The following is a 14,778-nucleotide window of genomic DNA, read 5'->3' as shown; positions in this document are numbered from 1 at the left end:
TTTTGTTATATTAAATACACCTAAAATATTAAGCAATAAGTGTTAGGAAAGTAGGAGATTTATTAAAAAACCCCCAATTATTGTCTCAACAATTCTTTTGGAATTATGCTTTGAGGTACATCAATGAAATGAGCTCCATACTTTCATGTACAGACTTTGAGATGGAATTAATCTCTGTAAAATTTACCCAGCTAGCTATATTTCTGGTATAAAGCAAAAAGACAGGCAGTTCCAGGAGCTAATTAATAGAGCAAAAGTGTTTAGCAGGTTACTCACTTTCTGGGGTTATCTATCTTCAAAGACTGTCAAGAAAACACAGGACACCTGACGTTTGTATGTTTGAAATCAAGTGAGGTGAATCCCACCCCTAGTGCCAAGACTGGGCTGGGGTAACTCAGGACTTAGATACTGCAACATGTCTCTCTGAAGCTGAAGATAGTCATCAAAACAGAGATCATTACTATAGTATCATTATAAACTCAAATGAAACAGAGTGGACAGGGTTCTCGTGGGGTTTTCTTTGTTTGTTTGCTTTCCTATACCTCTTATCTTACGTCAATCTGGCTATAACAGTAGCTATCCCACAGTTAGCTCATCCATTGGGAGAATATCAAAGATTTGAAAATATACTCCAACACTATTAGATTATTTATTCAAAGCTGAATTTCTCTATCACTGAATTCTAAATTTAAATGCATTGTTTTTTCTTCTCACATGAAAACATTAGGCCTTACTCTCAACAGCTTTGCCAAGGAGAAAAATGTTTTATAGTTTCAGACAAAGTGTAGCAATTACAGCAAGGTGCAGTCCTTTGAGATAAACATTTGTAGCTGGTAGATTACCATGAAAGTAAGGGTATTTCAACGAAGCCCCTTCCCCTCCACACTCCGTCACTTTCCATTATTGACAATCCATTGGCATGGCATACATGGACAAAATTCCCTGCACACTGAGAGCTTGGGGATCTCATATCTGTTTGTTAAAGTAACAGTTGCATTTAATCAAAAGAAAAATCCATCCTCCATTAATAAATAATGTATACATCTAACATTATAGTCAAGGAAGAAAATACAAACAGTTCTGGTTTTTGAGTTCCAGTGCTTGAGTGTGATGTTTGCCTTTTGTAAAAGTTATACTGCTGACTTATAAGGACATTGCATTCATGATGTTACATTCAGGGCTATATGGAGTTTTGGGCTTCTATTATGGATTCATATACGATTTGGAGATAAAAAATGTCTCTTGAGCTTTAGGCCGGGATACAGGGCTTCAGCCAGACAGGGTTGTGTTTAACAATTGCACAGTGTTAAGCACTAAATAGATCTTCATAAGAATGTATAGATGGGGGAAAAGTAGGAGAAGTTTTCTGTAGGGTCCCTATTTCTTGAGGATTCAGATAATCTAATAATTCATCTACTGCACTCTAAACATTCTCCCCTATATTCTGTATTAAAAAAATATTAAAAATTACAACATTTACAAAATTTTACATCAGATTCCTACCTTAGCTATTGATATTTTTATATATAACACAATGTGTTTACTTTGTGTTTTAATGGAGAAGGAGTTTAATCTACTATTTTTTTCTACACAAGTAACTTTTTAATACATTTTGGGAATTTTTATTTCTTTCTAAGGATGCAGATAAGGGCTACTAAAATTTTCAAACTTATTAGTAACTTCCATTGATATTAGTGAAACTTGGGTATTCAATTGAAAATCCTTTCTACATTTTTCAGCACTTAATACACAATTTTGAAGATGGGTCTTCTTTTATGAAATTAATTCATATTTTTAAGCATCTTTGAAATTTATGGAAATGGTACAGACAGTGTAAGTGTATCCAGGCTTTTATGTTGAGTGGAAAAATAAGAGAAATGTCTTATTCTTTGTTTCCTTGCTAAAAGAGAACTATTGCTATATGAGATTCCCTAGGCTACCCAAACATTTTTCCATGACAATGGAAACCCATTGACACCTTGGAGTCTAATCATTTTGTTCTAGTGCATCTCCAAAGGTGATGGGGCAATCAAATGAACCTCTCTGGATGCAATTGCCTAATCTTAGAACTCACTTAAATTTAGGTGACTACAATGTAGGTACTGATCTATGATAAAAGGTATCTAAGTTTCCTCTTAGCCAGAGGATAGCTCTACAGGCTTCAGCTTTATCAATATAGATATGTAGTGTTATTATATGCAGCTAGACACCAGTTACTTCTCCCTAATTTTGTTTTGTACAACCTTTTTAAAATATTAAGAATCTCCTGTAAAGATGTCTTGGATATTAGAGACCACTTAATATTGCTATAGATGACTAATCCCACATCTGTTCAGTCCAGTCAAAGGGGCATAGGAAGCTATTCATCCTAAACTGATACCAAAATCTGGTCATCTGAATACTAAAGTACCTTGCATATATGACAGTCAGACATGTTATTTAGCTACATACACTGAAAAAATCAAACCAAAGAGTTGGACTCTGGTGATGTTTTGATAGACACGGATGTGTCATATCAATTTACATGCTTCATGCTGCACTGACAGCTTCTGCAAATACAAGGTTCTGGTGCCTGACAGCACAGTGTGGGCATCTGCAGGAAAGATCTCTGTACCCTATCCTATCCTATCCTATCCTATCCTATCCTATCCTATCCTATCCTATCCTATCCTATCCTATCCTATCCTATCCTATTCTGTCATTTAGAATTTAGGCAAGACACAATGGTTTTAGAGATAATTTTTCCACCTCTAGTTTTTTAAGGCCCGAGTCTTGCTTTTACTATGCTCTGGGCACAGCTATTTCCCTTGCCCACGCCGATGGCATAATCCAGCCTTGTTGAGACTGGAGCTACAGAATTTGCCTGTTTTAGTTTGTTTCTGGAAACGGTCAAAAAGTTGCTTCAATCCACAATTTGAAACAATTAGTGATGATAGCATTAACATTAAAAAAACTAGTAAATACCATGTAATTAAAACTATGATCAGATTACATTATCTGTGATTGAACACATGACTAAACTGCTGCTATATTCCTGAAACATGTTTGACTTTTTAAGTGAAAATGTAGTCCCAGTAGAAATATGGATACTAATAAGATTTAAATTGGTCAAATTCTAGGTTTAGGTACATCACTTTTAAGTCTCATATGTGGGAGTAGTCGCAGAATTTTAAAAATTAATATATACAGGTTCACCTCCCAAATATTCAAATTACTTTTGTAATCGTTAATAGGAAGACAAAGTTAAGTAAATTTTCTGTAAATCTAACAACTTTGTCTAGACAAACACAAGAACAGTAACTTATGAGTTTGCTTACCAATTTGCTTCTGGGTTCTACGATTTGAACATTAAATAGGTATATCAGAAAGAAAATCCTTTTCATTCTCACCACATTCAGCCCAACAACTGACTGATCAAAATTTTTAAAAAGTGGTCTGATGGGTGAATTTGCATCTTTCTCTATTTACATTTTCCAAGAACACTATGACATTCGAAGACCATTCTTTCTGCATATGTTGTACTTATCTGGACTGAATTCTCACAGAGCTCTTCTTGCCTGTTTGCTCTGATTGTGTATTGACTGCTGAGCTTCACCAGTCTGTATGCAAGCATCCTTGGAAATACTGTAAGCAGTATTTTAATGCTCTGTGCTAATTTTAATGCAATGTGCTAAGAGTATCTCACTGCATATATTGAATTGAATTACTCTTTAGGCATTACTATTATGACTATTTTATTGCTATAGCCATCCATCTGTCCTCCAGTATTTTTCAGCAGCAAAACAAAAAAAAAACTTCTGGGGTGGATGTAAAATTTATGATTATGCACTTAATATTTTCTTTTTCTATCAGTAGGAAATAAGATGATGCTTAGAAATACTTTGCTAAGAATGCAGTGCTAAATGGAGTTTACCTCTCCATATAAATACCTATCCATTTTGATACCCAACTATATTTGTAATACTTCTCTGTTTCTATTCTAATTTGCAATCTAATTTGCAATCTAATTTGTTTAGGGATAGAAAATGTAGCTGTGAAGTCAGATATTTTTGTTTTTACTCTTGTTAATTTTAGTTATTCTGTTAAGTAATATAAAAAGCATCAAAATAAATAAAAATTTTCCTCTTGTACCCTTCATAATGAAAATATTATATGGAAAGATGTTGATATATCTATTTTGCCATTTTCAGTATGAAAACAGAAAAGTCCTTCCGCTCTATTTTTATCAGAATTATGCATCTCATAGTATGCTAGATCTCATGTTTCTTTTTTGTGACTGTGATAATTAAATTAATAGTTTTCTTGGTAAAATAGGCATCCAAAGTATTCCTGTTTCTGCAAACAGGGTATCTGGGTATCTGTTAATTCTGCTTGGTACACAGAGCATATCCATAATGGATTCAGTAACAAAGCATGACATCAGATCTATCTGCATGAAAAATCTAAATTTTAAATATCAAATGTTTAGTCCTTATAGATTTCCTAGATAGGAGTTTCTGAGACCTCCAGAGGGAAGAGCTGCCCAGAAAAAAAAAATAGGACCATACATCAGGCAAATATGAAGTAAATGTGTAGGTAAACACGATGCAGAGTACATCCCATCTAGTATTTTCAATGTTAGAAATGTATGTTCCCGTATTTCACAAAATCACAGAATATTCTGAGTTGGAAGGGATGCACAAGGATCATCAGATCCAAATCTGGACTTCTTACCAAAATCTTCCTATCACAGAAGTGGCTTAACTGGCTGTTTCCAGAAAGGGGGTTGTTTCTAGGGAGAAAGAACAGTGAGATACATATCCTTTGAACACAACATCTACAGATTCATAATCAAAAGTCTTAGAAATTACTTTGAAAATTGTAATATGAGGATGGAATTTGCCCTATATGGGACAACAGCTATGCATCTATAATGTTCAGTGAAATCTCTGTTTCCCTCAGCCTTTTTGAACATCCCCATGATCATTCATTATGTGCAAAATTATTTCAATACTTTCCCCCATAGTAACAGCAAGTGACAGCACTCTGTGTACTGCAGTGTTGCAGCACTCTTATGCCATTCAGTTCTAAGAAATGTAAGCAGCCTTTATGTACATTAAAAAATAAAAATTCAATTAAGCATTGTGTCCCATTTTTCAGCACAAGTATTACCTTCAAGCAATAAGGAATAAATTGCTTTACAGCTAGGAAAATACCCAAGATAATTCAAGTCATTCATACTGTTATGATCCTTGTCCCTATGATACAAAATTTACTCACTCTGCAGTTATTCTGTAATGCTGATAAAAGATAAAGAATTTCTCTTTAAAATATTTCTAATATTTATGAAGACATATCTTGGGTTTATTCAAGACTTTTTTTCTAATCTAACAAAAATTCCATTGTGAATTTGGATGAGAGATGTCAATTTAGTACATGTGAATTAATGTATGGGTCATCTTAGTGCGAGTCAGAAAAATTTTTTGTTTTCTACATATTTAAGAGTTTAAGCAGGTTGAAAATTATTTTAGTCTAAGTCTATTTTAATAGAATGTAATTCATACCCAAACCCCTTTTCTGTAGGAGAGTAAAAATTAGTGCGATTTGCCCTAATAATTTTAATAAGAAGAGTTTACTAAATCCTGTGCAACAACTAAAATTTTAAGCATTTACATGGTTTTATTTATTTTTTTCTTTTTTTATCATAAAAAACAAATTCTTTGTGCTTAATAAATGTTGTTAGATATTTCTGTAAATATATCTAGACTACTATCAAGTTTCATAGTCACTCCTTGAAGCTGATAATAATTTTTGTCTTGTCAATCCAAGCTCTCATTATTTTCTTCTGATTTATTTTCACAGGATTCTGAATTCTTTCTTTGATATTGTGAAGCCTGGATTGCATTTGAAAGGTCCCTCTTCTCCTGTGGTGGAGAACAACATGCAAGTTACTATCAAAAATATGTCTAACTCTTGCTCATATTTTCACATTGGAGATAAAATCAAACTGCTCCTCAGGAAGAGGGCAGTCACTCAGTCTCTATCTGAAGTCAAGTTAGGAGAAGGCACCATGATTGTAAAAGCCGCTATGAATCCTAAATTCTAAATTTTTGCGTACAACACGCAAAAGCCCATAAAAAGCAATATTGAAGCTGGGATATATGCAATGAAGTTAGGCATGTCAGAAAAAGGAAACAGAACAAGAAAAAACCTCCAAGTTAAAAGAATACAAAATATGAGGATGAAGAAAGGCTGGGTCTTCAAAGAGAGATATTAAGAGATGGCATTAAAGGGCTTGTCTGATGATTCACCCAAGGATTAAATGAAAATTTGATCCAAATATTTCAAATGGAGAGAAATAGTACCATTTGTGTCCACTCAGCTTGTAGGATGGCTGCACTACACACATGTGCTTGTAAAAGTATACATGCACTCAATTATACTATAGTTGAATATACATCTGCTGCAATAACCGTGAAAAGTTCTAGTTTCAGGAACCTTTGACTTTCAATGCACAACTTTGCCATACTAAGGGGACAATAAGGAAGTCAAGAAAATATAAAAATTTTAAAAATATATTTTCCGTGTCATCATTTAATGGAAATGTCTTGACAGGTTTTTGAAGGCCTGACTCCTTAACACCTGAAGATATCAAAGAGGAACAGTGTAAGTATGAAGACCAGATGCTGAGTAGTTATATCATAGATCTAGCATTGAACATAACAGCCTGTCCCAGTTTCAAACCTTGCTAACTGATAACTCCTACATCGCTTTCATCTAGAAATCGAGTTTCAAAAAAAAACCCCTGAGGGTAGGAAAGAATCTTGGCATTGGCTTATGAGTTAGGGTTCTTTATGCTTCAAGTCCAGTATGGGTGCTGGTTATTACTGTGTGAAGATTATTTCTGATAGCTACACATCCAATCCATACACAAAAAGACCATAGAACCCCTGTCCAGTTTGTGTTGAAAGCAGCTCCTGATGAATCCAGTGGAATTTGGCCCACCTACTTAACTCTATTTCATGCAGCTGCATCAGAGCATAAAACATATTATTATTCAAATATCCTATCATGACAAAAAATATTACTTACCTAACTGAAAATGGACTATACATATGGATGGATTACAAATGACATTTGATGGTCCTGATTAGTGCAAAAAGTATTAAGACTATCCCCTTATGATAAGAAAAGATTTATGATTGAAATGGTGGGGTTTGAAGAAGAATTGTTTTACAACCTAAAGAAATTCAAACAATTTTTGTAATAGTTATAGCATTTCAGTGATATTTTCCTGATTTGGAAAAATGATTGTGACTCACTGGAAAGGTTTATTATGGAGCTGAATAATTTATACTTCACCGTTATATTTGATGAAAAACAGAGTCAGAAGACTGTTAACTATCTAGATGTAAGTCAGGCACTGATTTGATCCCAGTGACAGCAGAGAATATTTTGGTTTTCTGTGGATGGGATAGAAGTAGTCACTGGAAGAAATCTAATTTTTGTTTTTAAAAAAGCCTTCAAAATATGAGAAAATTTTATACAATACTTACATTAACACCATAACATTTTATATAATACTTATATTAACTACATATAGCAATGCTAACCAGAGTTTCCATACTATCCCTGTCAAGTCACCTCTGTCCCAGGATTATGATAACTTTAAAAGAAAAATACTATGATTTATAGAAACAACCTTTTTTGTCACCACAAAGATTTTCTAGAATCTCATTTCACAGAATCTGTAGCAGTTTTGATGAAACAAGGACAACTCAAAACTGAAGAGACATACTTTGAAAATGGCTTGAGAAATTAGTCCCTACCCATTACAGGGGAGTAGGAGTAAAGGATTTCTATCTTTATATATAATTCCCAATGAATGTTGCCCACTTGGGGTACTGTTCACACTTGGAATCCCAATTCAAAGACCAGCAGACAAGATCATATACCATATAAAGATATTTGTTGACAGAATACAGCAACTGCTTTGTTAGACATTTTCACCTTTTTTATTACCATCTGCAATAGGTCTTAGAGTATAAATTGGCATATTTCATGCCTAAATACTGTAGCAAAAACATATTTGCTGAAATCCCAGTAGTTGCTTTTAAATGAAATAAAATATATTAAAGATCTCTCGATACATGGTAATGATGCTAAATATATCAATAAAAGTAATTTACTAAGTAGTCCTGAGCTAAAGTGCTTTCTTCTCCTAACCACAAGCAGTTTACAAGATGACATTAAGACAAAACTCACTTATCCACTCCCTGGTTGGAGTCTTTGGACAAAACAGAGACATCCCACCTTAGTGACTCATGTTTATTGAAGTGCTTCTGTTTTACCGTTTATGCCACAGAGAAGCCTGAAAAAATCTGAGGTTTTGAGCACGAAAATTCACCTGGGATGAATTAGGCATCTCCACCTGGAACAAAGGATTGCCTGGAAGGTAAATCTGAAGTAAAATCTGCCTTAATATAGATAGGCACAGAGTGTCTGGTAGCAGACATATGGTTAAGAGCTTCAGTGCTGAATAAAGAAGCTCCCACAAAGCTCCTCAGGCTACAAGGGTCCTTCCTTTGACATTGACTCTCTGCAGGAGGATCTTCAGGGCTGAATATGAGCAACATGGCAGGGATTCACAGGAGGAAATTAAAAGTATATCCATTGCTTGGGGTGTAGCACAGGGTGCACTTACTTGGACAGGATTTGGACCTCTGTCAATCAATCCATTTGCTCCAATAGAGTACAATTCCCATGGAGGTATCTGAGGTTGCACGTGGCATCTGAGTGCCAGCTAAAGCTGAAGATGGGCTCAGGCCTCCTACACACCATGCCATATTTTGTGATTCCATGCAGATATTTTGGATACTTCAGGGTATGTGAAAAAGCCCAGAGAAGTCACCACTGAATGAAGTCTGTGTTGGTGACACTCAGCAGAGAGGATAACTTCAAGTGCTTCTTTTGAGAAATGCAGATATCGTTCCTCTAAGGGACCTGATGTCACCTGCTGCAGAACCTCCAAGGATTTTTAGGCAGGCTGTTCTTCTGTGGATGTTTGATGTTGTTTCACAGAATGATGGGATTCAGAGTGCCCTTGGGAGACTTTTTTGCACCCAATATTGAAACAGCCTTTACATTTGCACTGGTTTCAGCTGGAACAGAGTTAAATTTTCTCATAGCAGGTGATATGGTGCCACGTTTCCCATTTCTGGCCAAATATTCAATTTTTAAGTACTGCTGATCAGTGTCTGCAATCGTCAAAGTCTTTTGCTTCTCACTCTGCCACCACCCAGTGAATAAACTGAGCCAACATGAGGCTGGAAGGGGGCAGAACTGGGCAGCTGACCCAAGCTAATCAGAGGTGCTTCATGCTTCACAATGTCATGCTAAGCAATAAAAAGGGAGGTGAGGGGGATTTATGTAGGTTGGCCATCTTTTGCTTGGGACCTGGCAGGGTGTCAGTCTACAGCTTGGACGGTGGTGAACAATTGCCTTTGTATGAGTTTTTTTGTTTTGTTTTCTGATCTCCTTTCCTCTTCCACTGCTCCTTTGTTCATGAAACTGTTTTTTTTTTCTTGACTCATTAATTTTACCCTTTCTTTTCTCTTGTTCAGCTGGTGGTAGACGGTGGGCAAAAAGAGGCAGCAGCTGTGTGGTGTTTAACTGTCTATCAGGGTTAACCCAAAACAGCATGGCATAAACAAAAATATTATTTTTGTATCCATTTTTTTATGTTGCCAGTGGTCTCCTGGTTTGCATTCCCTATGCTTAAGACAAAGATCAGAAAAAAACAAACTATATTGATTGGCAACAATTGGCAAACTCACCAGTTTTGTGCTTGAGGCCAGACTGGAAAGTAGTCACACCATCTCTTGTCCAAATTAATCTTTGTTTACCAACATTTACCTTTAACTACAGTGCTGCACATATTCTAAATCACTCCATGACAGAAGGGCACATGTTACAGGACAGAATGTGTTGTGGCCAGGTTATCTTTGGTTGCACTCAATTAAGGCTCCAAGAAAAATACTGGACTCTGTTGAAGGGTATGCTGTCTGCAGTTTGGTTTTGTTCCATTCCTGGAAGCCTTTTTCCTCTCCCTCTCTCTCTGCATTTCCAGACTGACTGCCAGTTACATCTGCTTTTCAGCAATTGAAAATTTGGATGGGTAAACAGCACAGATGTGATTGCAGAAGCTGCAGTGTAAGTCACCAGACCCCTTTGATCTTATGGGATGTTAACAATGGTGACATATCTGCAGAGGCTGTTTGACAATTTGGCAAAGGCCAGAGAAGTTACTGACTCTGTAATCAAAATTTCCTGTTTGGTATGTTCCATCCCAACAGTCCTGTAGTTAAAGGCTACCCCCTTTTATTGGAAATTATATTTCCCTGTTATTTAATGAAAGGCTTTTAAAATTACTACTCATCTGTAATTCATTACAAATGGAAGGAATTAACTTCTTCCATGTATATAACCAAGGGCCAGATTCTGCAATGAACTGTATAACTTGTGAAAGTTAATTGAGGACTCCAGAGTTGTTTAGGCTGTAGATTACTGAATCATGTGGCACAGAAGCTGTATAAGGCAACAGAGAAGGGGACATAGTTGAGCTTCACACATTTCTACTAAATATCATGGAATCTCAAACTTTTGCTACACAAAACTTGACCTGGACTTTGTATCTATGAATCATATCTAGGTTACTGTGGATCCAGGCATAATACCAGGCAAGGCTTTTTTTGTGAATCCTAAGGACAGATCATTCCCAAATACCTTAGTCCCCAGAGACACCGTTTTTTGCAGCACTTCTCCATTTAGTTGAGTTGAAGCCACGCCTTCCCAGCACAGGAACTCACACAGCACCAGTTCAGAACAGCTATAATTCTGGATCCTGAGGTATAATGCTGGATCAGAAGAGGGTAAGACCATACAGTATATGTAATTATCCCTGTGTCCAGCATAAGGCACCTGGGTCCCCACAGTAATCTGGGCTGCACTTTGAGGCCAAACCTGGAGAAGCAATGTGTTGCAACATTTAGGCATGTGGCACTAATCCCTCAAGCAGAAAGCAAAGGTGGTTAATATTAGTGCAAGTACAATCAGGAAGCCCATTCAGCTACTGTTGTTTCTTAAATTGTGGGGTTTTTAATACAATGAAGCTTCTCATTCAGCAGAGTAAGCAGTCAATGATTCAGTACGTAAACTCTTGTGAAACCCAAACTGTTATTGGCAGACATGGAAGGCCAATAGAAAATATCCTTGGGCATCTCTAATAAAGGAAATAATGTTTTTTGTTTGTTGAGAGGATTCAGGGTTTATTAATGTGCTGACACCCTAAATGGAAAAGAGGAACATACAACAAAAGGTGTTTGACAGAGGCAGCTGACCCACAAAAAGATATCTGTTCCTTAAGCAGACTGGAACTTATTAGCTATTAATTTTACTATTTTTCCTTGCAATGCCATTGGAGTAGTTCTCTCCAGTAGGTATTTTTCATGTCATCCATTTGATATGTACTGGGGTTTCTGAGTGTGGCTAATATGCAGCTGTTTAATTAAAGAGTTACCACTGAAAATAACCTTCTGTTGGGTATGACCTAGTGACAGTGTGTGGAGGAAAGAAATCTGTAGCTTGGATATAAAAATTGTCAGCTAAAAAGGTTTGCACAATTGACTAAACAGAATTATATAAAGTTAATCCCTCAAGAAAGTGTTCCTTTTCTTGCTGTTCCCCAATCTTTTCTCTTTCTAAAAAACTGGTTTTCCTATTTTTTAATTATTTTCTACTGTTGCACCCAGAGGCTGCACCAAGACTGAAGGTTGTTGCACTGAGAAGGGGAAAAACAAAGCCTAGAAAGTGTAAATCAGATGGGCTACTTTGATGAAACTTCAGGCTAATATTTCTCATTCAAGAGAGATGGGAGATTAACATGGGAGCTGTCTTTGACTAACCTTTCAGATAATGGGCAATGGATCTGGTGAAGGGTCTAGAGAACAAGTAATATGAGGAGCAGCTGAAGGAGCTGGGGTTGTTTAGATTGGAGAAAAGGAGGCTCAGGGGAGACCTTAACTCTCTATAACTACCTGCAAGGAGGGTGTAGCCACATGCGGTTCAGCCTTTTCTCCCAGGTAACCAGTGATAGGACAAGAGGACATAGTCATAAACTGCACCAGGAGAGGTTCAGGTTGGATATGAGGAAGAATTTTTTTACTCGAAGGGTGATTAAATACCAAAACTGGCTGCCCAGGGTGGTAATGAAGTCACTATCCCTGGAGGTGTTAAAGAAATTATGGGGGATCACAGTGCCATGATTTAGTTGACAGGATGATGTTCAATGATCTTGGAGGTCTTTTCCAACATCTATGATTCTATAAATCCAGTTCCAGAAAATTATTTCAATTTATATTTTACACCCAGAAAATTTCAATGGAAAGGACAAAATTTTGTTACTTAAGACTTGTCCCATAGCGCTTACAATAATAGCTGTTATCATGGGACACTTATTTTTCCCTTCTTTCATGAGGATGTGCGCTGGAAAGGAATGTAACATTTCAGAACTGACCTTAGGTCCACCTTTTTAGACATATTATATATGAGACTATGATTACAATGTCTTAGAGTTTCATAACATTTAATAAATTCAAGCTCATAACTTCCCACTGATTTAGAGTGGTAATTATTCACAGGGTTACACTGTTTCCTATATTAAGCCATCCCAAATTCTTTTAAGACATTCCAATTAGAATTTGCTTGAGAGAATGGATAAACAAAATGCTCCTCCTTTCTCAATATTAATGATATTTTTTTGGGACATGCGAATATTAGTGAAAGCTCCGTATGCTGAGAGGTAAAAATCTCCAGCTGCCGCATTGAAATCCATTGTTTTATGTGTGTGGTTACTCATTTTCATTCACTAGATAGTTTCATTATGATAGGAAAAAACTTCTTACAAATAGTAACTGTGGAAACACCAACTCTCAGGCAGACTTTTGAACTGGAAGGGTTAAATGTATTTGAGGGCAAAGAATGAAAATAAATTAATTAAGCCTGTGAGTTTTAAGGAACATTGAGATGTGGCTAGATAGAGGTGGGACAAAACCACAGTAATATCATAGGAAGAGAGGTGTGAACGAGAGAAGTTCTGAATAAATGTGAAAATATGACTAAATAAATGGGAGTAGTTTAACATGCATCTGTTGATATGGGTGGAGGCTTAGCATTTTTTCTTTAATGCCATAAGAGCAATCAAAAAGCAAGTGTGATAGGTTGAGAGACAGATTAAGGAGAATTAGAAATCCTAAGGGGTGTATACTGTTTTTCCTTACTATTCATATGCTATAATAAGTTTCATCTTTTCTTTTGAAAAGGGAATATAGTGGAAGAATGTATTTCTGTCTCTCTATGTTTTGCTTCCAAACTTGTTTTCTTTAATTGAGCACTACCAGCTCTTAACAAAAAAAACAAAAAACAAAAAAAAAAAAAAAAAAAAAAAACAAAAAAAAAAACCAACAAACAACCAAAACCACCTAAATTTAAGTAATGTTGAGCTATTTTAACCATTTCACAGGAAATAAGAATTTCACAAACATTGATTCAACCCATGATCTGAGCTTAGTTAAAGGTCTTCTTGATCTTAATAAATTTATTCTGGTCAACCTGAATAACATCTCAATTAAACACCCACCTCCCTGATATTCTTCCTCCAGCCCTGACCTCTCTTTATATGATGACTCTATTCATATCTTTTCAATGCTGCCATTTGTGGCACCTTTGGATAGACTATGTTTTTCACAGCAAACTAGCTGGCAGGTATGGACTCTCCTGTTGTTTTGACTCTTGAGTCACAGCACAAAGAACTTCAGAAGAAAATGCTCACAATAGTATAGCCTGAATACACGTGATATCGACCTCTTCCAGCTAGGCAAGGTAAAGGATATGTGCAATACCATTTATGAAATACAGAGACTTGTGCAGTCCTGGCACAGAGATGTTTGCCTCAGTGTATTTGAGGAAGTCAGAAGCAGGGAGATGATTGATTTATTTATTTTCTTCCTTTTTTTCAGGTGCACTTGAGTAGCATTAAGAACAACTTGAAATAAATGGAATGCCCATTCTAGTGGGTCAGCTTCATCCTCGAGATGGTAAAATTGTTGGGCCAAGTATAAATGTTGAACATTCAGAGGCTTCCCTTATAGTTGTGCACGAAGAGTGGTGAGGATGAGGAGGAAACCTGCTTTTGTACCACTCCCAGCTTCCCTTTAATTCTCACACAAAGGCACACACTGCTGTGATAGCCCTGCTTGGAAATACTATGAGCCAACAAATATATCACCCTAGTAATGGACAATCACAGCAGAAATCAAAAGCTTCTGTTCATAAGTTTCTCTTTTGGATTTCTCCAACTGACCACTGGAGAAAGTAGAGGTTTTTTGACACAGAGACATTAGAACATTCATGCTTTTTAGCACAACAGTTCCATTAGGGTTGAAGTAAAATTTGGCACCTGAGAAATACTTAAAAGACTACTGAAGTCATTTGGATCCCCCTTTCCATTTATTTCAGCAATCTATGGATATATTTTTATTGTCTTTAATTTTCTCATTCAGATATATTGTATCCTTCTGTTTTGAACATGTGGCCAGCCTGGAGTCTGCAGTCAGATCAGAAACTTCACCCAGTCTAAGTGCAGTAGCCCCTCTCTTTTCAAAGTTAATTCCACACACCCCACATCTTTATTTTCCTTTCCCTCAAAAGTGAATATAAATGTCAGCTTTCAGAAAAGAGATT

Source organism: Passer domesticus, chromosome 2 (genome assembly GCF_036417665.1).
Source record: "Passer domesticus isolate bPasDom1 chromosome 2, bPasDom1.hap1, whole genome shotgun sequence".
In the NCBI taxonomy this organism is placed as follows: Eukaryota; Metazoa; Chordata; class Aves; order Passeriformes; family Passeridae; genus Passer; species Passer domesticus.
This window is presented reverse-complemented; position numbering follows the sequence as displayed.